The sequence below is a fragment of the Amblyomma mixtum genome, chromosome 2 (genome assembly GCF_055824585.1).
Source record: "Amblyomma mixtum isolate Tamu chromosome 2, ASM5582458v1, whole genome shotgun sequence".
Taxonomy (NCBI): domain Eukaryota; kingdom Metazoa; phylum Arthropoda; class Arachnida; order Ixodida; family Ixodidae; genus Amblyomma; species Amblyomma mixtum.
The window spans coordinates 108535729-108561883 of record NC_143013.1 but is presented as its reverse complement, the minus strand read 5'-3'; the positions used below and the strand labels follow the sequence as shown (position 1 = coordinate 108561883).

The following is a 26155-nucleotide window of genomic DNA, read 5'->3' as shown; positions in this document are numbered from 1 at the left end:
AATATTCATGCTTCAAAAGAAGGTTGTCTGACACATAGCAAATGTGGATTACCTTCCGCACACAAAGGAATTGTTTGCTCGCTTACACATCACACCAGTTCATGACATATACGAATATAATTTAATAATGAGTTATATAAAATGTATCCATTACCACGAAAATTAATTTCTAGAACTATCCTGCCTCAAAGCAACCATTCCAACAAATGAACTTCGCAATCAATCATTTTGGTCATTACCTCCTCCCGCACAAAATGCGGACGGTTGATGGAGCGCTTTGCTGTTCCACGTTTATTAAATAAACTCCTGAGTTAAGGCACATCTGTGGAAAACAGCAACCCGCGTGAAATTCGTGACGCCCTGATACGGTGACCTTCGTGCTTTCTTTGATATCTGTGCTGAGGTACGAAATTTTTTTTTCCTTAGCTAAAGTTTTATGAATACATTTTTTTGTCATAATATGACGTGTAAATAGCCTTACCAATTTTTTTTATCTGCGTATTCTTTCTTTTTTTTGTTACCAGATGTGACCGCGCTTTTAAATGTTGACTTCGTATTACTTCTTTCCTAGCTAATCTGCAGCGTACATCAATTATCCAGCGTGCTCTGTCATATTCATAGTATCTTGCTTTGTACAAGGGGGCCCGGGTTGCTTCCAGTGTATTGTGCTTTCACTTTTTTGCCCGGGCCTAGCCACATCGTCCTGATGTAAATAAGAATGATTTGAATTGACTTGATGTCGTCGCCTACCTTCAACGCGCAGAAGCAGCTCGAAGACTTGCCCTATTACAGATCAAAGACCAGCAGCGGACCGACGCCAGACGCTGCAACCTACGAAGACGCAACGCAGAATTCAAGCCAGGAGACCGAGTCGGGGACTGGACGCCCATTCGCCGCCGCGGATTGAGTGAAAAGCTTTTGCGCCGCTATTTCGGCCCTTACAAGGTTCTTTGTCGGCTAGGCGAACTGGACTACGAAGGCGTCCCTGACCAAATGACTGCATCCCAGCGACGCCGCGTACGATCGGAGGTTGTCCATGTCAAGTAAGTGGAAAACCAGCGGAAAGGACGCGTTCACAAGCAGGAGAAGTACACAGGACAACTCTAAGAGAACTTCTTGCTGGGCTAGTTGGTGATTCATTGTCAAACTAAAGGCGCCAAAAACCACACACACACACAAGACAAGAAAACGGGACAGAGCGCCACTCAAAACTAGTTTATTTTTCAGTACCCAGATACATATATACACTTAGCCAGCGCCTGCGCAAGGAGCAAAACTACATATCAGTGATCCCGACATCACCGACTCAGAAATAACGCCCCCTGGATATAAAATTCGGCGCAAAGATCGAGATTCACGTGGTGGCGGAGTGGCAATAATGTTTCAAGAATTCTTACGTGTGTCGCGATTACCTGATATTGCTGGAGTTGAGTGTGTAATAGCCAAGCTGTTTCTTGAAGATTTGAACATAGTGATTGGGGGTTTCTACCGTCCCCCGAACTGTGACAGTGCATTTTGTGATAAAGTAAACGAGTTCTTGTGCGCATACAGGAACCACTCGTGCAGTTTGCTTTTGGCTGGTGATTTTAACGTTCCATCTATAGACTGGAGCGGCGATTTTCCAGTTGCTCTTTCTAGCTCCTCTGAACCCTTCGTTGATCTTATTCTACTCCACGGCATGAGCCAGCTGGTAAAAGAACCCCCCCGCATTCAAACAGGTCAGGGTTCCATCCTTGACCTTTTTCTCGCTAATAATGGAATCGTTCGCCGTAACCCGCGCATTGAAGTAGTTGAAGGAATTTCAGACCATAAAATTGTGTGTTTATCACTGTACATCAAGTCCATTCACAAACCCCCTGTAAAAGAGAGGCTAGTTCCAGTGTTCACGCGTGCCAGCGATGTTGACATCTTAGACACACTTGAGAGCTCATATTCTGTCTTTGCCTCCCTTTGCGCTTCAAATGAACACGTCATTGACAGTGTATGGTGCTTCTTTAAGGACCTGGTTCTGACATGCATGAAGAAGTACGTTCCTTGTAAACTCAAAAAACAGGGAAACAGCAATCCGTGGTTGACAAAAGAAGTCATATGTTTGAAGAGGAAACTAAAGAAAACTAGGAAACAACACAAGCAGCGCCCCTCCCCATCTACCGCAGTGAAACTTTGTAACATGAGGGCAATACTGAACGAAAAAATTAAGACAGCGAAAAATTATTACCAAAGCGTCTCACTAAAAAACTTTCTTCTATCGTCCCCAGCTAAATTCTGGCGTCACATTGCACCAGTAAAGAAAACTGCTCCTAGCATCTGCGGAAATGAGGTCGCTGTAACGGACAAAGCGGAAATCGCTGAAGTGCTGAATAACTATTTCTGTTCTGTATTCACCCAAGACAATAGCTCAGTGCCCAACGTTACTTGTTTCGAAGAAATCCCGGCTATCCCAGACTTGACCGTCAGCGAGGAAGGCGTCCTATCTTTGCTACTAAGCTTAGACATTAAGAAATCGCCAGGAATCGACATGATACCAAGCGCTTTTCTCGTACGCTATGCCGAATGGTGTGCAAAATACCTTGCCCCAATTTTTAACAAGTCCCTGCAGTACGCACAACTGCCACAGGACTGGAAATACAGTAAAATCATTCCCGTACCAAAGACAGGTAGTAGCTCACTTCTCGCGTCATACAGGCCCATTTCACTATTTTGTACATGCGCTAAAATGCTTGAGCACATCATATTCAAACATGTTTCAGTTTTCGTAGAAGAAAATCAGATTATTACTGACGCTCAACATAGTTTCCGCAAAGGACTATCAACTGTAACACAACTGCTAGAAACAGTTCATGACCTTGCATCTGTCCTTGACAAGCAAGGTCAAATTGACATCATTTTCCTTGACTTTGAAAAAGCCTTTGATCGCGTCTCCCACAAAAAACTTCTCCTTAAATTAAAGCCAATTCTTAAGCATGACAAGTTCCTCGCCTGGATCGAAGCATACCTTTCTTATAGATACCAAGCCGTCAGCATCGACGATGTGCTATCCAATTTTTCACCAGTTGAGTCGGGCGTCCCGCAGGGCTCAGTTTTGGGACCGCTCCTGTTCTTGGTTTTCATTAATGATATCACTGCTGATATACCAGTAAAAATAAAGCCTTTTGCAGATGACTGCACAATCTACCACGCAATATCTACTTCACATGACCAGGTAACCTTAAACTCATCCCTCGCTAAATTACAAACCTGGTGTTCCACGTGGCAAATGGCTATCAACACCAAAAAAACAGTTGCAATGACTGTAACGCGAAAGAAAGAACCGCTAACTTTTAAATACCAAATCGGAGATCATTATCTAACAAGCGTGTCAAGTTTTAAGTACCTGGGAATCATAATCACGCCTGACCTTAGTTGGAACCAGCACATAGACTACATTAAAAATAAAGCAATGCAGCGACTGGGATATCTAAGAAGAACCCTCGGAAAATCCCCACCTGAAATAAAACTACTAGCCTACAAGACATATATTAGACCGATTTTGCAATACGCAGCCATCGTATGGGACCCTTTCACAGCAACAAACATAACGAAACTAGAAAACGTTCAGCGTAAATCAGCGAGGTTCATTTACAACTGATATAGTCGGCGCATGTCCCCCACCTGTCTCTTACGCACTGCTAACTTAGAAGCACTGGAATCACGCCGGTATCGTGAAAGATTAAAGTTTTATTATTTACTGTACAACGAAAAAACGCGAATAGACAAAAACCGATATATTCAACCCGCAAATGCGCGTGCGACCCGATCATTCCACAACAGAAAGGTTAAGGATTTCACGTGCAAAACCAATGTGTTCAAGAACTCTTTTTTCCCAAGGACGACACGTATCTGGAATGTGCTGGATGCCCAAACTGTTGAATGCCCCACTCTTGATGCGTTCACAGACGTACTCCTGAGTAAACAACGAAATGTATGGTAACCTGCTCTGAACCTGTTCTTGTGCCCCGTGTTCACCTCTTACGCTCTCGACACATTTTCTTTGTTTTTTTTCTTCCCCCCCCCCCCCGGTCACAATCAAACTCTGTACAAAGAACCGTGCGAATTTGTCGCTGTTGACCATCTGTTATCTTGAAGTGCGCTTTCTTGTCATGTGCATATATTCTGTACGGTCACGGCCACCCACTCCTGCCCAAGACCTTGCATAAGGTTGGCAGTACCTGTAAAAGAAATAAATAAATAAATAAATAACGAACGCTCTAAACACTTTTTTTCCGCCTGATACAGAGCAACAGATGTTTCACTGACACACGAACTTCCTTTCTTATTGATATAGAACGCTTCGATCAGCTCTCTGGCTTTGATATTGCTGCTTCTGGCAAGAATCCGCACTGATGAGAAGCATGGCCGACAAGAGCGTGAAGGGCATAATCTGATATGTTTCGGCAAATTTGGGCCCTCTTTATTTTGTTCTACGTTTCGTTCATGTTCCCTAATTCGATCATTGACGCAGCGCCCTGTTTGTCCAATATAGGAACAACCGCACGACAGGGGTATTTCGTAAACAACCCCTTCGGCACATTTCATGAAAGGTCGCCCATGCTTAGTACCACAGCCTCTTACTTGTTAAAAATAAACTAGTTGTGAGTGGCGCTCTGTCCCGTTTTCTTGTCTTGTTTGTGTGTGTGGTTTTTGGCGCCTTTAGTTTGACACAGGACAACTCGCCCAACAAGCTACTCTTCTGCAATAGTTATCCATGTCGTCTGTCTAAAGCCCTATTATGAGCGCTAGGTGACGCTGTATTTCCACACTCGGCGTTAATTTTTGCACAATCCGTTTTACTTGTTTCTAGCCGCCTTATTCTTTTAAAGCATCGGGTCGATGCTTCTTTGAGAGGGGAGTAATGCCGCGAATCTTTGTAGTGTTTGGTTGTTCATTCTTCAAAGCTGCCGGCACGCCGCTTTATCGCTTTGTTTGTGATGCAAGACGCGACCAGATTTATCTCGATTGGTCATATCAAGGCGGAGCCGGTTCTAAGTTGTTCCAGAACGTTGTAATAACTTCGCACGCCTTATCTCGAAAGTTCGCTAACAGCTTTCAATTGAGCATGGCCGAGAGCAACGGTAATTCTGTTCGACGACCGCCAAGCACGTTTGTTGCTACGCTACCGCCGAGTAATTCATTCTACTGTGGGCGCAAATCAGCCCAAATGAAGAGTTTTGTTTAGAAGCCATTTTCGCGGTCTTCCTTCTCTCCGGACTGCTGTCACCGTCACGTGAAAATATCAAGGCTGCACTTATAACCGTTGCCGGCCTTAGATCTCGTCCTCATCAGAATGTGCGTAATAGTTCATTAGCTGCAGGACTTTTTCCAGACAGCATGAATGTTGCAGGGGTGGTCGTTTTACATAAACGTCATCGACCAGATGACGTTAAAGCTTCGTTAGAAATTATAGAAAACCTATATTTTCGGTATTATTAGGAATATTTATAAAAGTACGACTAAGCATATTTTTTTTAATGAAAGGCTGTTCCTTTTAACGAAACAATATTGTTTTGTTGAGCTAAGTTCAACTCAAATAGCCCTTCTAAATATCGAAAACAGGCTAACTTATAATTATGAAAATAACCTATAGAGGGTAGTAAAGCTTTCGATTCTTTAAGCAGGAAGTTTTATTCTACAAACACTTCCTTTTTATGGCAACTGTGGCGTTGATCTTAATTTGATCCGCGGTTATAAAAGCCCTAATTCTGGGGAATCCGTGGCATCGGGTCAGAAGCGAGACCGCCAAACGCCGGCGCAAGAAGCGACGCGTCCTGCACACCGAGACGATGCATACAAGTCCGCAGTTTCTTGAGGACGACGAAACTTTGCCAAAGTTGTGTTACATTGACGAATGTTTGCAGATTCTTGGCGAGTGATATCTGGAACGCATCGTCAGATATGGCCTCGATATTCTGAATTTTCTCTGCCTCCGGTAATGACGGGTTGACGCGCTTGCACAAGTTTACTATGAATTCTGTGTAACTCGCAAAATTTCGTTTGGGTACTGAGCGCGAGCACGGAGACGTTGTTCGGCGCGCAGGTTGCGCACAGCAGGGCGGGCAAATACCTTCGAGAAAAATGGTATTGAAGAAAGCTCATGTAGGCAAGTCGCTCTCAGGATTTCGAAACCACAAATTATCCACGTCGGTGATGTGGAATAGGATGTTATGGAGCTTGGGGGCATCGTACCACTTGTTGTAGACGCTGACGCGCTCGTACGAGGACAACCAGTCGTTGACATCGTGGCAAGTTCCGTTTTTAGACTACTTATCGAAACGCGCAGACTACCATAACCTACCCTGGGTCTGTTCTTAAGCAGAAACAGACCAGTGGTTTGCGCTAGGATTTTTTACAACCTGGACAGATAAAAACGGAAAACCACGTATATGGCAAAATAACATCCTAATCACTTCATTTCTTACGGGCTTTTGTGGTAATTTCTCAGTTTAAAAATCCTAATCACTTCATTGCTTACGGGCTTTTGTGGTAATTTCTCAGCTTAAAAAGCTTTTTAAAAATATGCAACATTTCGAAAGGTCCATCGCACATCCTAAAGCTTTCTTTTTCTCTTAAGCATAATAGATTAGCAATTAGGTCGTCTGTGCTAATTACATCCGCATTATTTTTCTTTCAGACTCTTATTTATTTATGACCAACAAAATGCATTCATAGGCTTTTTTTTTAGCTTTAGGATGTGCGGTGGGCATTTGCGAGTGTCTGCAGATTCTTAAAAAACTTCACTGAGAAATTAACATAAAAGCACGAAAGAAATCGCCTAATTAGGATATGCTATTTTCCCATATGCCATATACAGTATACTTGCTGCAAGGGCCGCCCTTTTTTTCCGCTGTTTTGATGGGTTGCAGCCCATGGCATAGGCGCCGAGTTTTCAATCTGCCGGGGAAGGATGGGGCCCAGTTAGCACCCTCTTTCTTTTTCATTTGCCCTCCACTCTCCCTCCTCCAGGCATACTCCTTGGCAAGAGATATTTATTTATTTATTTTACTCTCAGGATACAGAGTACATTACAGAGGAGAACGGCAATTCTCGGCAATATAGAAAATAAATAAAGCTCAGGGGGCCAAGTACTGATTCTTGAGGAACCCCGGAACCAAGGGATACAGTAGAGGAAACAGCGCCGTTAATGCCGTCAAATTCAACACGACAAGAAAGAAATCCACGGATCCAGATAAGAACTGCAGGTCATTGTTCAGCACACTTAGTTGATGTAATATCAGTGAATTAACTTCATCGAATGCTTTAGCAGTCAAGAAATATGCAGTCAGACGAAAAAGCGGAGTCTAAATAGAAGCTCAAGTCGTGAGGAAAGTAGCTGAATGTAACAAGAGAAAAACTTTCTGAAGCCATGCCCTGTTAAAAGAAATTGCTATCCTCCAGAAAATTAACAAGATGTGTAGATATGTGTACCATTGCATGCTATTGATCACATAGATATGGGTCAATGGTTTGATGGTTTGATGGATTCTATTTAGCTCCGGCTTTATGTAATGTTATGACCACAGCAGTCTTTTAGTCTTCAGTAGCACACCACGATGATACGATTGCGAGAATATGCATTTCATGATGATAGAACTATACCCTTTAGCATTCCGTATAAATTTGCCATTTATACCATCAGTTCTGCTCGAAGACGTTAGTTTCAATTCGATAATCGGTATGATGCCTTGCAAGTCGAACATGATTGGATCCATCGCGAAATGATCGCACAGTAGGAGATCGAGAGGTTGGATAAAATTGGATGAAGAAGGAAACGACTTAACGAAAGTATCATTTAGTACAGTAGCACAAAGGTGATCTAGAGCAGGATCGCCGGTGGGTTCAATAACGACATTTTATTGGTGCTTCCAGGTTTTATGTTCCAGATGCGTTTCGAATTAGTAGGTAGATTTAGTAGACTTCAGTGCTCGTCAATATGCTGAAGCAGCTGTCTCGTATGATGTCCAATGGGTGGTTTTAATGAATGCGTAGCAGTTCGAAAATGTTTTTTCCCGTTTTAATTATCTGTCATACCATAGAGCATAGCTATTGGAGTACACACGCCGAAGAGGGATAAGACGATGACTCAGTTGAGGCACTTCATTGCGATACATTTACCAGTTGGTTTCTACTAAGCGCTCGAGATAACCTGGCAAGAAAATATGTGAAAAGAAGCCCAGTTATTGAGGGCTACAAAATGAGCTATGCTACAGTTGCTAATGGCTTTGGAGTGTTTTGACTATGGCACATGCGGTAAATCGAACCTGGAATGCAAGACATCATGACCGCTCTGGCCGGGCATATGTATTACGTGTGACATATCTTCAGATAATGTGAGTATAATGTGGACACAGGCGGAGAGGCTATAAACTAAAGTCCCCATCTTCTAATGAACTGGTCCGCGAGCCATGGTATCGCCCGACGAGTGATAAATCCAGTCTTCTAAAAGCACTGGTTTATTTCGGATACACAAAAAACACTTTGCAATGACACGACATCTGACAACATTGCAATTTCATTATAAACATATTTTGAACTCTTCGTGTCTAAGAAACAATGGATCATACAAACATTCTCACAACAAGCTAGCAATTTAAAATTTCAAGAAGGCATATGAACTCTTCATGCATCTTTGAAAAATATAAACAAAGACACAAACAGGAGTTGTAATGGTCAAGAGGCCACGCAGAGAATTGAGGGCCGATTTTATGGGAATGACTAATTTGAGCTCATGGATAGTGGCAGCTTGAAGAAAAGTGGCGTATTTTACAGTGATGACCTTCATTATCCTTCACATTATACAAAGGCTACCGCACAATCCAGAATGTGTTTCCTCGCACAGTAGACCACTTTCCCAACCTTACGCGTATTCCTCGTCCCCAAGACGAAGAAATCGGAAGATGTAAATGGAGACAAAATTGTCTACGAATCTACTTTGGAAGTGACGCAGACCGCAAGCAGCGCCTCGGCTTTCCGTATACATTTTCTGTGTTCCTTGCTTTTTTTTTCGTACTGCAGGTGGCGCAACACACGAGGCCGATATAGGGTGCCTCGATGCCAGCGCTGCGCCCTAGGCAGATATACAAAGCGTACTGTTGAGAGCAACTTCAGATGAAATCAAAGATAAAAATATTTTATGAGGCTCTTTATAGTTTAAAGACGATAATGAAGCTAAGTGCGAACTTGGGTTCTTTTTGTTTTCCCTCAGTCAGAACCTTCGGGACGGTATCGTTGATACGGCCTCTGATAACGCCGTGCGCAGAGCATCGACCAGCCGTCAGTGTAGGCGTACGGCCAAAGCTGCGGACGTCTGCGAAAGAGGTAGGTGCAACAATGGAGTCTTTTGATGGCCTCTCTTTCGCGTTGACGAAGTTGAAGCTCATAACGTTCGCAAGTCTGGCGTAAGTGTGCTATAATAACGTTCCGAATTTACTTGGCCGCGTGTCTGCTTCTGCGGACCGACCAGCAACAAGCTTTCTTGTCAGTGAAGGGGAAAATAAGTGGGCGGGACATTTTCAAATAATTCACTCCGCAAAATAGTTTCAGCCTCCTTAGTGCGAGGTTTCGCAATCAGAAAAAATTGCTTGTTACTGGGGGTCTTGGTTAACAAAAGCCGTTTCTAATAACGCTCATACGAGCTTTATAGTCAACTTTGCTGACGACGACTCAGACAAGGGCCGCCACCCTCTGTAAGACGTTGAAGTAACGAGAGACGGCTGTTTGGTTTATTAGAATTAATATGAATGCCATTAAAGGGAGGTACACCAACGGGAATACAAACATGGAAGTTTTATTTCCGCATATGATAAGCACACTCACGAACATTTCACTTCTCCATACTGCAACCAACTATCACACAAATCACTCACCGCTTAACATCTTCACTACATCAAATTCTTCACTTGATTGGTTAGACGAACTGTCTTCTTCCGTAACACTTTCGTCGTCATCTGTGGATTCACATTGTTCTTCTCGGCTCTTCTTAATTAGCAAAAACACGGTCCTGTGATCAGTGAAGTAGTTAGGTACGGAACTTATTCGGTCCACGACGAATTCCGCCCCCCTTCCAATGAAGTCAGAGAAAACAAAGTCCAAAGCAGTTCCCCACTGGGTGGTTGGTTCTACGATGCTATTGTAGATGGCGCTACAAGTCTCAATCCGAGATGTGCTGTTTTCTAGTTGCTGCCACAGATGGCGCTGTGATCTCAGGGTGGTAGCAGACCACACGAAATCTCTAAACATGCTGAGTAAGAGTCAACGCTCTTAACAGACTTGCGATCGCTGGCGTATTAAAATACCATTCGATCCGCACTCACAGTGCACACAGCGTCAATTGCGGCGACTGAGTGGCAAGGCATATCAGATGATGAGACGACTAGGGAGAGGGTACTGCTCCAGCAAACATGCTCGCAGCGCGAGATTATTCATATATCTGTGCACCGAAGAATGATGGAACTATTAGCGTTTCGGATTGGAGTCAATTTTGGTAAATTAATTGTCATGACATTGCTACGACTGTTGATTCCTTGCTATCAAAATTTACAGCTATATTTACTACCTGAATTTGTTAGCAGTCGTTAAATGGCTCAGCCACACGTCCCGCACAGATTTTCTTACCAAATCGCACAGGTCATTCACTGTGCGCCGTCTGGGTTTCCCGTCAGTCTTTTCTTTCCAACTGGCACGCATGCACTTGCGCAGGCAAAAAGACACGCGCGTTCACACGCTTTTGCTTGAACACTGCGAAGGGCCCGGCCTCGTTCAAACCTTTTCGTTGCAACTGAAGCCAAGCATTGGTGCTCAATGCTTACTGCACCGATAGCTCTCCCTATCTCGCTTGGATCTAAAATGTCAACTATAGCCGTAAAGGATGTGGAGGCCGCACAACAAAAGAAAAGAATCCTTGTTTCCACGTCGATTGGCATAGCACGGTGGAGCCGGTATGATAAGACACACAGCGCTGATAGTACGCATTGTGTACGTTATCATGTCAGCTCTCGAGCCAGACATTGTGGCCTTGAGGAAAACTCGCGACAGATGTATGCGCGGAAAAGACGATCTATACAATCCTGAGCTTTTCTATAGTATCCAAAATCAGCAGTTGTCATTAAAATATGCTCCAAATGAGAAGTATTCTGATTATAATTTGCTTAAATAGAAGATGAGTAACTGAAGCATGGACTCTATCTGAATAACGAAGAAAGAAGGGAGAGAAGCCAGTTGTGCTCTGTGTAGCAGTATTGCAAGCATATATCACAAAAGGGAGAATGCGGTCCCACTTTCAGTGGTCAGAGGCACCATACATGTCGATCATGTCGGTCAATGGGCGATTGAAACGTTCAGTAATTCCATTCGTTTGACGGTGGTAGGCCGTTGTAGAGCGGTGTTGAGGACGGAGGAGCCCTGCAGTTTGGTGGGTAGTTCAGGGCCGCAGGTCCCGGCTCCGAAGGACGATGGCGAACTCCATTAATGAGGAAACTGGACAAAAGGTTCATTTTACATAATTACAGTCGAGATGAAAGTGCTCTGGTCACAAAAAAAAAACATCCCGTTAAATAAGGTTCGTGTTCCCCAGATCCCTTACTGGGGAATAAAGTTCTAAGAACGCTGTCCAATCGGATGGGCAGTTGAGGACGCTGGTGGTACCCCCCTCGGCACGGGGCGGTGCTGAGCTCTCTCGCAGCTCGGGAGATGGGAAGGGGTAGAGACAGAGTTACCAAACATTGATGGGTCACTTTGATCACTGTGGCAAATCTTCTACTCGTGGCCCCCCAGCAGGTGAACGAACGTCCTCGTACTCCCCCGCCGGATGTCCGAAGCACGAGACCTCTGTCGAGGACACAGCCGTCTTTCAATTAGCAGCTCCACTCCGTCGTCCGGCGACCGGAGGGTAGACTCAGCCACTCGACGCCGCCGTCGCCGCTGCTTCCACCGGTGCTGCCGCAGTCGCCAGCTTTCGCAGCACCTAGCTTGACGGTGACTCACGTCTGGAAGTAATTCTTCCCAGGCCCGTGTACTCCGATCTTAACAGCGGTGAACAATCCGGCATTGGCGAAGTAGAGCTTCGACGGTGTCTGAGAGGAAGACACGACCACAGTCGCCCAGAAGGTCCTTGGGGGAACCATAGCGTAGAACGAGATGATGCAAGATGAAAGACGCAACCTCTTGCGCAGACGCGGTTGGCAAGGATGAGGTTTCGACGTAGCGGTACGGTGATCGACTGCCACTATGACCCAGCGGTGTCCAGTCCGAGTGATGGGAAGGGACCCGTAGAGATCGATGCGAACGCGGTCGAATGGGCGCGTGGGGCAAGGCAAGGGCTGCATCGGAGCAATGGAACGGCGAGAAGGGGTTTTGTGGCGTTGGCATTCCGGGCACGAGCGAACGTACTGTCGGATAAAACGGTACAGGCGCCCAAATTTTTTTTTTTAACGTCTTTATTTCTGCATTTAGTAGGCCGATACCTTGCGGCAGAACTAAGGTGCTTCATGGAGGTTGGGGTGGGGGAGTGGTTAAGGGTGGGGGTGAGGATGGGGGTGGGGGTGAAGGTCGGAGTGCGGGTGGGGGACCGGTGTCCGCTTCTTCCTCGAGGTAGTGTCGTCCCGAGGTCGGCTCCGCGAAGTGATGGCCTGGCCCTTCATCTTCCTTGAAGTAGGAAAGAAAAGTTCGCCAGAGCTGGAGTGCGTCTGATGGCCCGATGTGCGATGGCGGATCGACCCATTCCTGCAGGGTTCCAGGTCGAAGCCCGCCGAGGGACTTGAGTGCTCTCTCCCGTACTGCGTCAAAGGTAGGGCAGCTCCACAGGAGATGTTCGGCCGTGCCTCTGGCAGGGCACGTCGGGCACTGAGGAGTCGGGTATGAGCGCGGGTTTATGAGATGCAACTTCGCTGGTGATAGAAGCTGGCCGGTCTGGGCTCGGCGAAGGAGCACTGCCTCCACTCTCCGGAATGCGCTATGTGGACGGCGATATAGTTGTTCAGGGTTAGCCAAGTGCTGTAGTATGCTGCGACGATAGCGTTGTGCGCGATGCCATGTCTCCGCCCTATCCATATGGGGCGACGACGGGTGCGCAACTTCATTAGGGGGCCAAGAAGCGGAAACGAATGTGGATCCAGGCAAAGGTGCGGAAAGAGCTGCTGCGCGCGCTGCCTGGTGTGCCTTTTCGTTTCCGGTGATTCCTTCGTGTGCAGGAATCCATTTGATAATGACAGTGTAGCCCTCCTCTCGCAGGCGACGGGCTTCTGTTCGAATAGTGTTGAGAACGGCATAGTCAGCTCCCCCTGCGCGGCAGGCGGTGTACGCTGCTTGTGAATCTGTGTAGACATGGTAGGTGCAAGGAGCCGGATCTTGCCTTTCTACTATTCGAGTAATGGCAAGTCGTATGGCAATGAGTTCGAGATTGGTGACGGTGTGTTCCTCGGAAAGCCGTTGAACTACAGAGGTATCTGACACAGAATCGTGACAAGCTATAGCGGCGCAGTGTTGAAACTGAGCGGCGTCTGTGTATAGTTGGATGGCTCCTTCCTGGGCTAGCTTGTATGATGTCTTCTCGTGTCGTTTGGCGGCAGCTTTGCGCCTTTGAGGATTAGCCGAACTCATATTCTTTGGTAATGGCATACCGTCTACTAAGTCGATCAGTTCCCATGGCGGCGCAGCGGACGAAAGTGGCTCTAAGTTGTCAACGTTGTAGCCTAATGCCCGCAGGATCTGTCGGCCAGCCGCCGTTGTGGAGAGACGGACTCGCTGGGCTAGCGATTGCTGCTCTGCCAGATCCTGCAGGGCATTGATTTTGCTGCAAGCGTGTAGGTTCACTACTGGGCAGTACTGCGGCAGACCAGTAACCAGCCGCATCGCCTTGCGATTGATTCGCTCAAGCTGAAGGCGTTGGGTTGCGTTAAGCCGCATGTACGAATATGCGTACAGGATTTTTGATGTTATGAGTGCCAGGGTAATCTGACGGAGCCCCACCTCCTTGATTCCCCATCCACGCGCAGAGACGCGGCGCATAAGGTGTAAAGCCTGATGACAGCTATGCATCGTGTTACGAAGCCAGCTTTTGGCTCCTCCGTCCTCGTCAATAAGCATGCCGAGTATACGGATTGTTGGTTTCCGGCAGATAACTGAGTGCCCTAAATGAAGAGAGATAAGTTTGCGTTCGACCTCGGCTCGTACTCGCGAACCATTTAAGATAACCACATACTCGGTTTTTTCGGGAGAGGTTTCCATTCCACACTTCTTGATGTATTCATGGACGGCATTAAGGCCTGTTTGTAGGGCTAGTTCTTGCTCTGCAGGGGACCCTGAATTAGTCCACAACGTTATATCGTCCGCATACACGGCAAAATTAAGACCGGGTATCGACGACAGCATTGGCGGGAGACCTGACATAGCAATGTTAAAAAGAGCCGGTGATATGACAGCGCCTTGGGGAACACCTGTTTGGTTACGTTGCCATTCACCCTGAGTATCTCCAACCATTACTGAGAAAGTTCTTTCTGCAAGAAAGGCTTTCACGAAGCGGTAGAGGTTGCCGCCTATCCCCACTTCCTGTAGCCGGCGAAGTATGGTCGAGTGGGGCACGGAATCGAACGCCTTTTTGACGTCTACCCCAACAACCACTCGGAGCTGTGCGCTGCTAGGGTATGCGAGAACGTCGTTATAAAGCCTTCTGAGAATGTCTTGGGCACAGAGCCCTCGACGAAAACCTACTTGCATAGGAGACAGGACGTTGTACTTGTCTAAGTACCATTCAAGTCTTCTTAGAGCCATACCTTCCATGACCTTACAAAGGTTGGACGTCAGCGATATTGGCCTGAGGTCTTGTAATGTTCGACTTGGCTTGCCAGGTTTTGGAATCGGTATTACCACTGACTTCTTCCAGGCAAGAGGAAGATCACCGTTGGCCCAGTACTTGTTCATCTCTTTCAAGAGGGCAACTTTGTGTGACTTGGGAAGGTTCAGGAGTGTTGAGTAGCGTATATCATCCGGCCCTGGGGCGCTATTATGATTGGAGTCATACAGGGCTGCCTCCAGTTCGTCTAATGTGAAGGGAACGTCGTAATCGTTTGATGTACCTGATACGGGGTCCACAGGCAAGGCATCTGCATTTTCAGGTTGGGGAAAAAATACCTTCCCTGCTTGTATAGCTAACTTCGCCGGGGAGACATTCAACTTCAAGGCCATGCATTGGGCAGGGGAAATTGGCTTCTTGCGTCCAAGGATGGCTCGAAAGATGTGCCAGGCCTTCGATAAGTTAGCTGCTCCATTGAGTGAGTGGCACAGCAGCTGCCAGTCTTGGAGAGCGAGCTGCAGAGTATACTTCTCAACTTCTTGACTGATGCGAGTGAGAGCACGCCTCCGATGGGGTGTCCGGCCTGATCGGCGATACGCCTTGAGAGCACGAAGCCTACGATTCCACAGACTCAAAAGGTGGGAGTTCGGCTTTGGGGCATCAAACTTGACGGAAAGCTTCGTTGTAGCTTTCTTCTTGGCATCGCTGATCTGAGTAATGAGATCGTCTAACCCTGTGGGAACGTTCACCGTACCGAGCATTCTACGAAAATCGTCCCACGAGACATGCTCCTCTATTCGACGGCGTTGTTGCCGCTGTAATGACTTTCGCCCTCGAGGAGCCCATGAGACCACCACGGGATAATGATCACTGCCCATGACATCATCAGCCCTCGACCATAGGATCTCACTGGGATGAGACACTAGTGTCAAGTCTGGGGAAGTGTCTTGTTGACCTTTGTGCTGGCCAAGGCGAGTAGGTAGCGTGAGGTCGTTGGCTATGGTTAGTTTAGCTCTGACAATTTGCTGCCAAAGGTGCCTTCCCCTAGCATCTGAGTGATGATATCCCCAGCTGCTGTGCATGGCGTTAAAATCACCCCCGACTACAACGCGATCCTGGGGATATATCCTTAAGAAGTGTTCTACAAAAGACATATCCACTCGATATGTCGTAGTACCGAATGATCGCGCATAAATTGAAAAAACTAAGGCTTGTTGGTCGCCATCTAAGCTAAGGCGTACTCCCGCTACCTCCTGCGTCTGCGTGCACCACGCGGAAGTATCTAGTTCAGTGTGGGCCGTGCGCGACAGAACAAGAACGCATGCCTGCCCATTGGCCATTGGAGGCGCAGATCGCGATCCTGGCCCGGGACGCCGGTGCTCTATGGAAGGGGTGCAGTAAGGTTTGTACCCTATTAAATTGGGGTTATTAAGGCCAGTCTCCTGAAGCAGGATAGCTAGAGGAGGCGTTGGCGTGATGGACAGTCTCCTCTGAAGTTCCGCTTGTTTGCGACGGATTCCCCGGCAGTTCCATTGCAAGAACCATATAGGAGAGTCCGAAGCAAAAATGTCATGTGGTTTCGCGCTAATTCCTGCCATTATTAAACTGGAAGGTACGCGGGAGTGAAGATGATGTGTGCCCAATTTCGGGCTCTTGATTCGGAGAAACCTGTGACATTCCCAAGAGTGGGAGCATACGCTTGATCACCTCGGCAGTGACCAATTCGATAATGCGCGTGAGCTGGTTTTCATCTAAGTGTAGCGCACGCGAACTATCTTTTGCAAGATTCGTTTGCGCGCCGCGTTGCGTATCACGGAGTGTTTCAGCGTAAACCCGATGAATGCGCGCTTGCTTTGGTGCCGTCGCAGTATGCTCAAAAACTGCGGCTAGAGATGAGGTGGCATTCCTTTCACTATTGCTCTCAGATTGTGTGGAGGGCTTGTGCGCGCCTTGCCGTTTAGATTTATGTTCGCTGTCTCGTGTCTTCTGCTTCGGCTGACTTTGTAGTGGAGGGAAGTCCTGATTAACAAGCACAACTGACTCCGAGGCTGATTGCTGCGTATTGACAGGGCTCTTGTGCACCGACGTCGACACCGTTTGGTTACCACTTAGAATCTCGGCTTGTTGTTTGCGTTCTTTTCGTCGCGATACTCGGATACGACGGAAAATGCCATTCCTCAATGTTTTTGTGGCCTGCCGCCGAGCAGGGCACTTTGGGTCCGTGGCTACGTGGGGACCTCTGCAATTGCGGCAAAGTGGTTCCGTCGGACAAACCTCGAAGTTTCCATGTGCAAGGCGACCGCAGTACGAGCATCGACGTTGGTCGACTAGTGGACACGAAATTGCCCTGTGTCCGATTTTGTGACAGGTCTCGCATATGATAGACTTCGGGTGATAAGGTGTCACCGGGAGGAGTATGCTGTACAGATGAATTTTTCGGGGAAGTCTGGAGCCCTCAAACGTGATTAGAGCTGCTCCGTTCTTGCCCATAGGCCTGGCGTTTATTATCCTGCACGAGTAGCACGTGAGGTTTGCCATGAGCTGTTCGCTTGTTAACCCGTTGGCACGATAAATGACCCCACGGATCTGGCCGGGGCGTATGGTTTCATAAGCTTGGATAGGTGTCTCCTTTCCAGAAATTAGGAGAGACTGCAGTCCAATTAGATGGTCTCTGGCATGCATATGCGATATGTCGACAGCAAACTGATTGCTGCGTTCAAGAGGCCGTACTTGAAAGCCAGAGTGAAAATGAATTTTTCGAAGCTCATTGGCAACAGCTTCGTGCAGCCAGTGTGCGGGGAGTGTCCCTAGTTGTCCAGGTGAGGTTAGCTTAATTATCACACTGTATTTAACACTGATTGGATCGGCGGCTGCGGCCTTGTTCTTTCGCCTAACAGGCTGCCAATCATCTTCTTCAGTATGTTCATTATCAGCCAAGTGATCGATTCTGCCCATTGGGGTGACTATGGGCGCTGAGGCACAGCCTAGCGATCGATAATGCGCATCCGTGAAGCGAGCATTTATAGCTATCGGCGAGCGGGCATGTTTTACGCCGTGTCGTTTGTTCTCAAAGCGAGTGCTTTCTTGGGCCATCCGCGAGGTGCCTGACCCCATCCTAGGTTGCTTGGCAAATTTCGAAAACGGAAAAGTGCAAGATCCTACCTCGGAAGGGGCGCTTCCCGGCTTGTTTCCCGTGGAAAGAACAGAGAATGGGTTGGAGACAGGTATCGTCGCAACCACTTGAATGGCTTCGTCATCCGCCATGCTCTCGTCGGCGCCGAGCACGGCGTCAGGTTCGGCCGCTGCGTTATCTGTGCCGCTGCAAAGCGATGTTACCGCGGCGTCTTGCCGAGGCTGCTGCGAAGCCATGTTGGCGGCTTCGGCGGTAGGCGTATCCGATGCATCCGGATGGTTTCCTGGGGTAGTCGTTGACGCGGAAGCGTTGAAACCGTCGTCCACAGGTGACGAGGAACACGATGGCGGTGGCCCATTCATTTTTGGGAGCCTAGCCCAAAAACGTCCGGGCCAAAAAGCTTGAAAAAGTCGGAGCGATGCGAACGTGCGTCTGTTCGAGACGGCTGCTTGCAGCGCCACCCCCAAATCTTTAGCTGGCGTGCGCGAGCGGCGACTTTTCTGTTCGTCAGCGCCATATGACGGAGCGAAGTTGGAAATAGGATGAGGCTAAGCGCATGCTCACAAAGCCCGCTCAGCTGGGGCCGTCGTCTGCTAGGCTGTTCCTTCTTAAGGACGTCACCCCTTCTTATCGCGTTTCGACGAGCAGGCAGCGTGAGTAGACAAATGGTTTTGCTCGCATTTTACGTTCCAAAGAACAGCGCTGTAGCAACCAAGCGAGGAAATAAAACTGAAAGATATGCTGAACACGCCCAATCATGCGATAAGCCGGAGAACATGGGTCGTTATCATTATGAATGGAGAACATGGGTCATTATCGTTATGAAAGGGTTATCACTAGCTCAGGCAACAATCTGCAAGTCTTCTTCTTTTGTTTTCCTGGTGAGGTAGCGAGGAGCATCTTCGATCCGACCTTTGTCCCAGTAGGCACGTATGATTCTGCCCACTGAAGTCCCAGCCACTCCAGTTGCTTTAGCATCTCCTTCTGCGATGAGCCACCCAATGACCTCTCTATAATTCGAGTCTTGTCGCTTGACATACACGGAGTGGCATCTTGATAACTGTTCCGAACTGCTGCGAGTACGGCTGCAGAGCAGCTTCACTTCACTTTCACAGCGGCCTTTTAGTTTCGTCGCCACGCTGAGGCATAAAGCACGCAGAGTGTTGATAAGCGCCCTTCGTGCAGATGAAAAAAAGCTTTCGCGTCAGCAAGTAACACATGAACGATATATGTTCTCCGGCTTATCACATGTTTGAGAGTGTTCGGCCTATCTTTCAGTTTTATTTCCTAGCTTGGTTGCTGCAACGCTGCTCTTCGGAACGTAAAATGCGAACAAAACCATTCGTCCACTCACGATGCCTGCTCGTCGAAACGCGATAATAAGGGGTGACGTCCTTAAGAAGGAACAGCCTGGCAGACGACGGCCCCAGCCGAGCGTGCTTTGTGAGCATGCGCTTAGCCTCATCCTGTTTCCTATTTCGCCCCGTCATATGGCGCTGACGCACAGAAAAGTCGCCGCTCGCGCACGCCAGTTAAAGATTTGGGCGCCTGTACATTCCGTGCCAGTAGAAGCGGAGTCGAAGGCGTGTGTAGGTCTTCACCACAGCGGCTTGAGCACACTGGGGGTCGGCGTGGAAAGAGGCGCATATGTCGGAACGGAGGGGCCGAGGAATGACAAGGAGCCATTTCCGCCATTCCGTTCGGGCTGCGAGCGAGCTTCACGCCTCTCGATCGTCCTTGCCTTTCACCCACGCAGTTCACCACAGGGAGCGAGCGAGGCTGCTACACTACACTCCGTAAAATTATGCGGTTGCTCTGTGTTTGAGAATGTTATTTCATAAACTTTCCTTCATGCAGAACGCCGGATACGGTCACTTCCAAACTCACGTTACTAAGGCCCTCGTCAAGGTACCAAAGGTGCGAATAAGAGAACGGGGTCGCCGTGCTTCTTAATCCTCGCCTCCCAGCAGAACCAACGCTTGAACAAGTCCGCGCACTGCCCCACTGACTGCTATAAAAAGCAGAGTAGCAAGATATATGTATCGATTTTTTTTGCAATCTTGGGGAATTTGAAAACCGCGTTCCCCTCAAATCCCGGCGGTTTCAGGTTAGCGAGCCGATCACCGGCGCTCACCCTTCGCCACACGCCAGCAGAGATGCGGCGCGAATTCAACTTTGACGGGAGAACACCATTCACTGCAAGGACAGCCTCAACACGCACGTAACGTGCTTTTGCACAAGGCGGAAGATCGCATGTACCTCGTGGGTGCACGGAAATAGGCTGGTGTAATTTTGCAGTTTACACGCTGCAGCCCTACGACGTGTGTCAAATGCTATACAACTGGAAGTCAACTGCAAAAGGGAAGATTGTTGGGCCAGTTATTGGCGCTATGTCTGTCACTTCTTGCCTTCCTGTCCCGTGTCATTGCACTGACCCACATCGGCGGCAAGCATATATATATATATATATATATATATATATATATATATATATATATATATATATATACACCCCCGCCGCGGTAGCTCAGTGGTTACGGCGCTCGGCTGCTGACCCGAAAGACGCCCGTTCGATCCCGGCCGCGGCGGCTGAATTTCGATGGAGAAATTCTAGAGGCTCGTGTACTGTACGATGTCAGTGCACGTTAAAGAACCCCAGGTGGTCGAAATTTCCGGAGCCCTTCACTACGGCGTCCCTCATAGCCTGAGTTGCTTTGGGGCGTTAAACCCCAATAAACCAAACCAAACCATATATATACACACACAAAATTTTCCACCGTATGTAGACGGAGAACGAAGGAAAACCCGTACGTCTACGGCTTGAGTGTTCCGCGGCCCTCTTGCGCCACGCACAGCAACAGATAGAAACACCATGACGCAATGATCATTTACAGGCGAGTATCACAGAAATAAGATGTGCATTATCGAAAAATACACTGTACTGAATAATATCGTTTAACACTATTTTAATACACATATTGCAGGCTTACGAATTAGACAGCAGTGTATAACTTACTATGGAACTTATACAGTCAGTCGAAATCTTGCGTGGTGAAATGATTACAAAATTTGACCAAAAGCTGACTCAAACAAAAAAATGGGACCTTCTTAACCAAGATACACTCCCCAATATTCCAAAAGACTTCCAAGTTTGAAAGCAGTCCAACACCAGAAAATGGATTACGGTGCATCAGTGGGAATTAGTGGGTGGATTAAGATAAGAGAGTGGGTCCAGTTAGTATTATTCATCGAATGGAGCGTACTCGAACATTGTAGTCGTCATATTTTTTAATTTTCTTGTGCTGATGACGTCACGGCCCTCTTTACCAGCCATGGAATATCGTTACGGAGAAACCGAGTGGTTTTTGCAAGACAGCCTAAACGCTATCCCTTTAAAATATTAATACAAAACTGAGAGGATGAAGGTAAAAATATCTATGCCTGCTTTTATATGTACAGTCTCTGCCAAAATTAGTCACACTGCACGGTTTGCTTCTCAGTCGTATATTAAAGCTGTTATGCTAGTCCTGAAGCTGTAAATCTCTGTGTGACAAAGGGAACCCCTGTCTTCCCCTTTTAAGAACTTTTTGATCTTTAGGGAAGACGTTAGGGCTCTGCTATACGAATGAGAAGCAAACCATGAAGCCTGGTTACTTTTGAAAAAGGCTGTACTTCCGTGTTGGTGGGAGATTGTTTTGAAATGTTTGCTGGCCACAAGTTGTAAGGCATTTGGGAACTTTCCACCGTTCTGGTTCTGAGTGCGGTAGATCAGAACGTTAGGGCAAAAGTTTGCCCTTTCAGTGAAAATCACAGTCTGGCGTCGGATGCTTAAACGCTACTCGCTGCACAGCTTCTGGCTGAACATATTTTTTGCTTTTAGCACATTAAACGATTAAAAAATAAGTGGTGCAGGTGCTATGAATCCTATGTTTTCGAAAATCCGCAATATTTTCTTCTGTTATCTTAGGAGCCTCAATGAGTGTTTCTGTTGTTCTCCAGACTAGATGAGAGTAGATTAGGTAGAGGAAAATATGGCATTATAGACCATCAAATGTACCCTATTTGGTAGATGGATTACGGTTTAAAACTGGTGTTATGCTGTTGCGCAACTTAATTCACTTAAGAAAGTGTTTATGTTAGCAACCTGCGGTTGTGTGGAAGAAAATATACCCCTAGCATCTTTACACTATGTGCTACGTCAATCGTTCAGATCCAATTATTATATTGCCCTGTAAGGATATTTGGTTTCTTTTTGATCGAAGAACGACGGGCTTTGTTTTGTTAGTGCTAAATTTACTTGATTCTTAATAACTGAAGAGCCTAATTTACGCAAAAAATGTTCGTTTTAAGTGGTAACCGCATGAGGCGATATTCGTTCGCGATGCGTCGTGTGATGACGACGCCGTCGCCCACCGCTGGGGCAAACCGCACGAAGCGACGGGACTCAGCGTCAGAGCGGCGAGTTTTCAGGGTTGCCACTTCGGCGTTCAGTCATTTTGCGTTAATTAACGCGTAGAACAACGTTCCTGAGGCTCCATACAAGATAAAACACAATAAAAGCATGGACAAAAATATATGTGGGCAATAATTTTATTTTTGTATAATACGCAAAGTCACGTGGCATAGAAAAGCGCGCGCATTTTTTCCTTCCTCCATGAGCGCGCCCTTTTTCCGTCTGCTGCCGGCCTCCCCAGCGTCGTTGTCCACCATGGAACGCCGACGGAAACATCCTCCTTGACGGAAACTCGCTATGTTCAGAACCTGTCATGGTGAGGAGTACGTCGGCTGCTGCTCCGCTGAAAAAAAAAAACGACCTTCGCAATCCAATGAAATCCAATCCAATCCAATGCAATTTAATCTACTGTAATGTATTGTAATCTAATCCAATGCAATGCAATCTAATCCAATACAATCCAATCCACTACAATCCAATCCACTACAATCCAGTCCAGTCCAATCCAGTGCAATCTAATCCAATCTAATCCAATCCAGTCCAATCTAATCCATTGTAATCCAATCTAATCCAAACCAATATAATGCAATCCAATGCAATCCAATGCAATCCAATTCATTCCACTCCAATCCAATCCATCCATTCCAATCCAATCCATTCGAATCCAATCCAATCCACTCCTATCCAATCCACTCTTATCCAATCCAATCTAATGTAATCCAATCTAATGCAATCAAGGTCAAATGAAGGTGACCCCTGGTTCCCTCCATTTAACGATAAGCTATGAAGACAAGTATGTTTAGCGTTCAACAGCTCAAGGTCAGATGAAGGTCAATGGCGGTCACCGCCGCGGCACGATGGTGGGTACCCCGCAAAGTGCAAGCAGTATTGCTTTCGCAAACAACGTTTTTAGATCCCTTTCAGTTTGCAAGCTCCCCCGCGCCGCGCCCGAGAAAGCGGCCCCCGTCCGCTTCCACTCACCACGCGGCGCTGCTGTCGCTGTCGGCCCGGAGGCGCCGGAGCGCTCGCGCTTGGCAGTTGCTGTGACAGCCTGTTCTCATCCGCGATAACATTGGGAGCGAACACGTCGAACTCAAATTTGCTGTACTTTTGGAGCTGTCACGTTGAAACTTCAGCCTCATGGTTAAAGAAATGTTTCACCTGGCTAGTAAGGGTGAGATAAAGAGCAGGCTGATGCCAGTTCGCAAAAAACCAATCGTTTGCATTGCGCTTTATCGCATCACGTTTGCGACGTTTAGCGCTGATGATATGCGTATGTTGGAGTAGAGCTATCAATATTTCTTCGGGAGAATGCACGAAACATTAATGAAAGGGTAAAACTAGCGATGTTCCGCTTCTAGATCAGTCACGAAATTCCGCGCTATATTATCAACGAAGCACCGCACATGCGAGCAGCATTTTGCACGTTCTTTAGAATTCCAATTTCAGAGAACACAAGTATAAATGCAGACACACTTAGCTGGATGCAGGGAGGGAATAACTATAGAAGAGCTTTTTATTTGCAATGATAGCACAGACAGGAGCAGCGTACTGCACTTTCATTTTTAGAATGTTAATTTCATTGAACACAGACAAGCATTAAATGCAGACACACTAAGTCGGAAGCACGGAGGGAATGGCTACTTGAAGGCGAGCTTTTGTATTTGCAATGACAATATTTCTCTGTTCTCTAGCCGACGGTTCACGTCTCTCGCCTAGAAGTGGATGCGTGCCACTATGACAAAATGCAGCACTTGGCATGTAAAAGTGGCCATATGCTCTGCACATCCAAGCCGAACAAGGTTTTGCAATTCAAGCTCGTCTAGCAGCTCCCAAAAAACGTCCCTTTCAAAAACGGGACCTTCCTTCAAAGAAATCGGGATTGCTTTGTTTACAATGTTGGTAAACTCTAGCATCTTTTTGGTGGGATGCTTTAAGCACCCTTGCTTGAAGCTTTTGTGTACTGTAAGATAAGCGTCACTGCCAACAACTGGCACAGGACAGCTGATATCTTCCATGCTGATATCTGCTGGCTGCTCCAAATCAGGCGGCGGCGACCATGGCGTAGACGCGAAGGGCCACGCTGGTCAGGCAAACAGCGTGGCGAGCGCCACCGCACGGAAGGAAACGGAAAGGCGACAATCCGCGCACCGCAGCTTTCAAACTGAAAGGGATCTAAAAACGTTGTTCGCAAAAAAAAAAAAAGACCTTCGCCCGCAAAACGGATCGGAAGTTGAGCACCCGCAAGACCTACCGTCATTGGCTCGTCTCGCACGGCACATCCGGGCGATGGGCGAAATTTTCTGCAAACCCAGAAACTGGGCGACACGCGATGAGCGGCAGTCGTTCGGCGGCCCTCAGCTCGTCGCGCGATGCCATCGCGAATTATCGCCTCCTGCGGTTAGCGCTTTAGTGCTTCCCTAAGCTTCAGAACGTGGTGAGACCAGGGTGTTCGTATCATTATCGTATACATAATGAACTTGGCGTCTGAGAAAATGTGAACAATATCGTTAATATGCTAACTGAATTATGTGGGGCCTAAAATGCTTCTCTGCGTGACTCCTGAAATTATTTGCTCTTGACCCTTTCCGGCCCAGTGATTCTAAATGGAATCATCAAATTTAGAGGCTACTAGTCTTTAATTTAGCCAGAAAGTTGTTCTGTAAATGCAATAGTTCTGACATTTACCACTTCATCAGCATGTGTTAACGGCCCTTCGCCTGTTTTACGTGTGCTAGTAGGTCGGAAAGATATATGCAAACTGCGTACGCTTTACTCGCGCCACTTCCTCTCATGCACCGTGTAAAATAAAGGAAATCGTTTTTGTTTTTCTCTAAGAATAGGGAAGGGTATAAATAAGACAAACGCTGTTTCAGAGCAGTTGACAACAAATAAAATTTGAAAATAAACCACTCGACAACGCAATGAGCACCCACCCAGTCTCGGTAATTTAATTTAGAGTCATGCAAAAAAAATCAGATGAAAAATCGACAAAACCTTAATTTTCTGATCTTGTTGCGCTATGCTCCTCCTAAAGATGCTGGTCTCTGGATATCAATTTCTTTTTGTATTTAACAGCTTTATTTCGGCCGTAAAGGATTAAGAGATATAAATACATTCATATGAACATACTGAAATGGCTGTGATAGGCAGCCTATTAACATTGTTATTATTAACATATAAGTGACGCTACGGTGGAGCAATTTCCGACAGAATAAGCAAGGCTAATCCCACCTGTAGCATACAACAACTCGACTCAACTCAATATCCAGCTTTTCCGTGCTACTGAACTCTTCCACACAGGTTCCTGTCACGCTGCGAATGAAAACTGCTACGCTCAGGCGCCATCCTCGCTTGGGTGCTAACCACGCCCTTTTTTTTCAGCACACCAGCCAGTATCAAGATTTCGGGCTCAACCCTGTCCTTTGAAGAATAGCCCAGCGACACGATCGAGGACACCAAGGCTGAGACCACTTGTCCCTCTCAGCTGAGCATCAGCGCCTCACCTTTGCTAACAAACAGTTCGATGATGGTCACATCTTGCCACGCTACAACACTGAAAATAGCTCGACCATTCACCGCGTGCAGCTTGTCCCCAACCATGTGCGGATTTTTGTGAATACCCTCAAGGACAAGATCATTACGCTGGAAGCCAAAGCCTAGCAACACGACAGAAAAAGTCACGGCTGGCAATCCAAGACGGTATGGCTACCCCGCGAGAACAGCAGCATCCTAGGTTTGCTGGCAA

At 47.0% G+C, this 26155-nt stretch overlaps 1 protein-coding gene and 1 long non-coding RNA gene across 2 annotated transcripts in view; both read left to right on the top strand.

Annotated features, from left to right (window-relative positions):
• The window catches only part of LOC149360518 (polyubiquitin-A-like), a 35639-nt gene that overhangs the window by 6992 nt on the left and 2492 nt on the right, over positions 1-26155 (top strand). The gene's annotated exons all lie outside the window — the stretch shown is intronic.
• LOC149360519 (uncharacterized) lies at positions 923-25968 on the top strand. The gene is made up of 3 exons (XR_016288842.1): positions 923-1043; positions 9239-9351; positions 25792-25968. It is a non-coding gene; the product is annotated as an uncharacterized LOC149360519 (long non-coding RNA).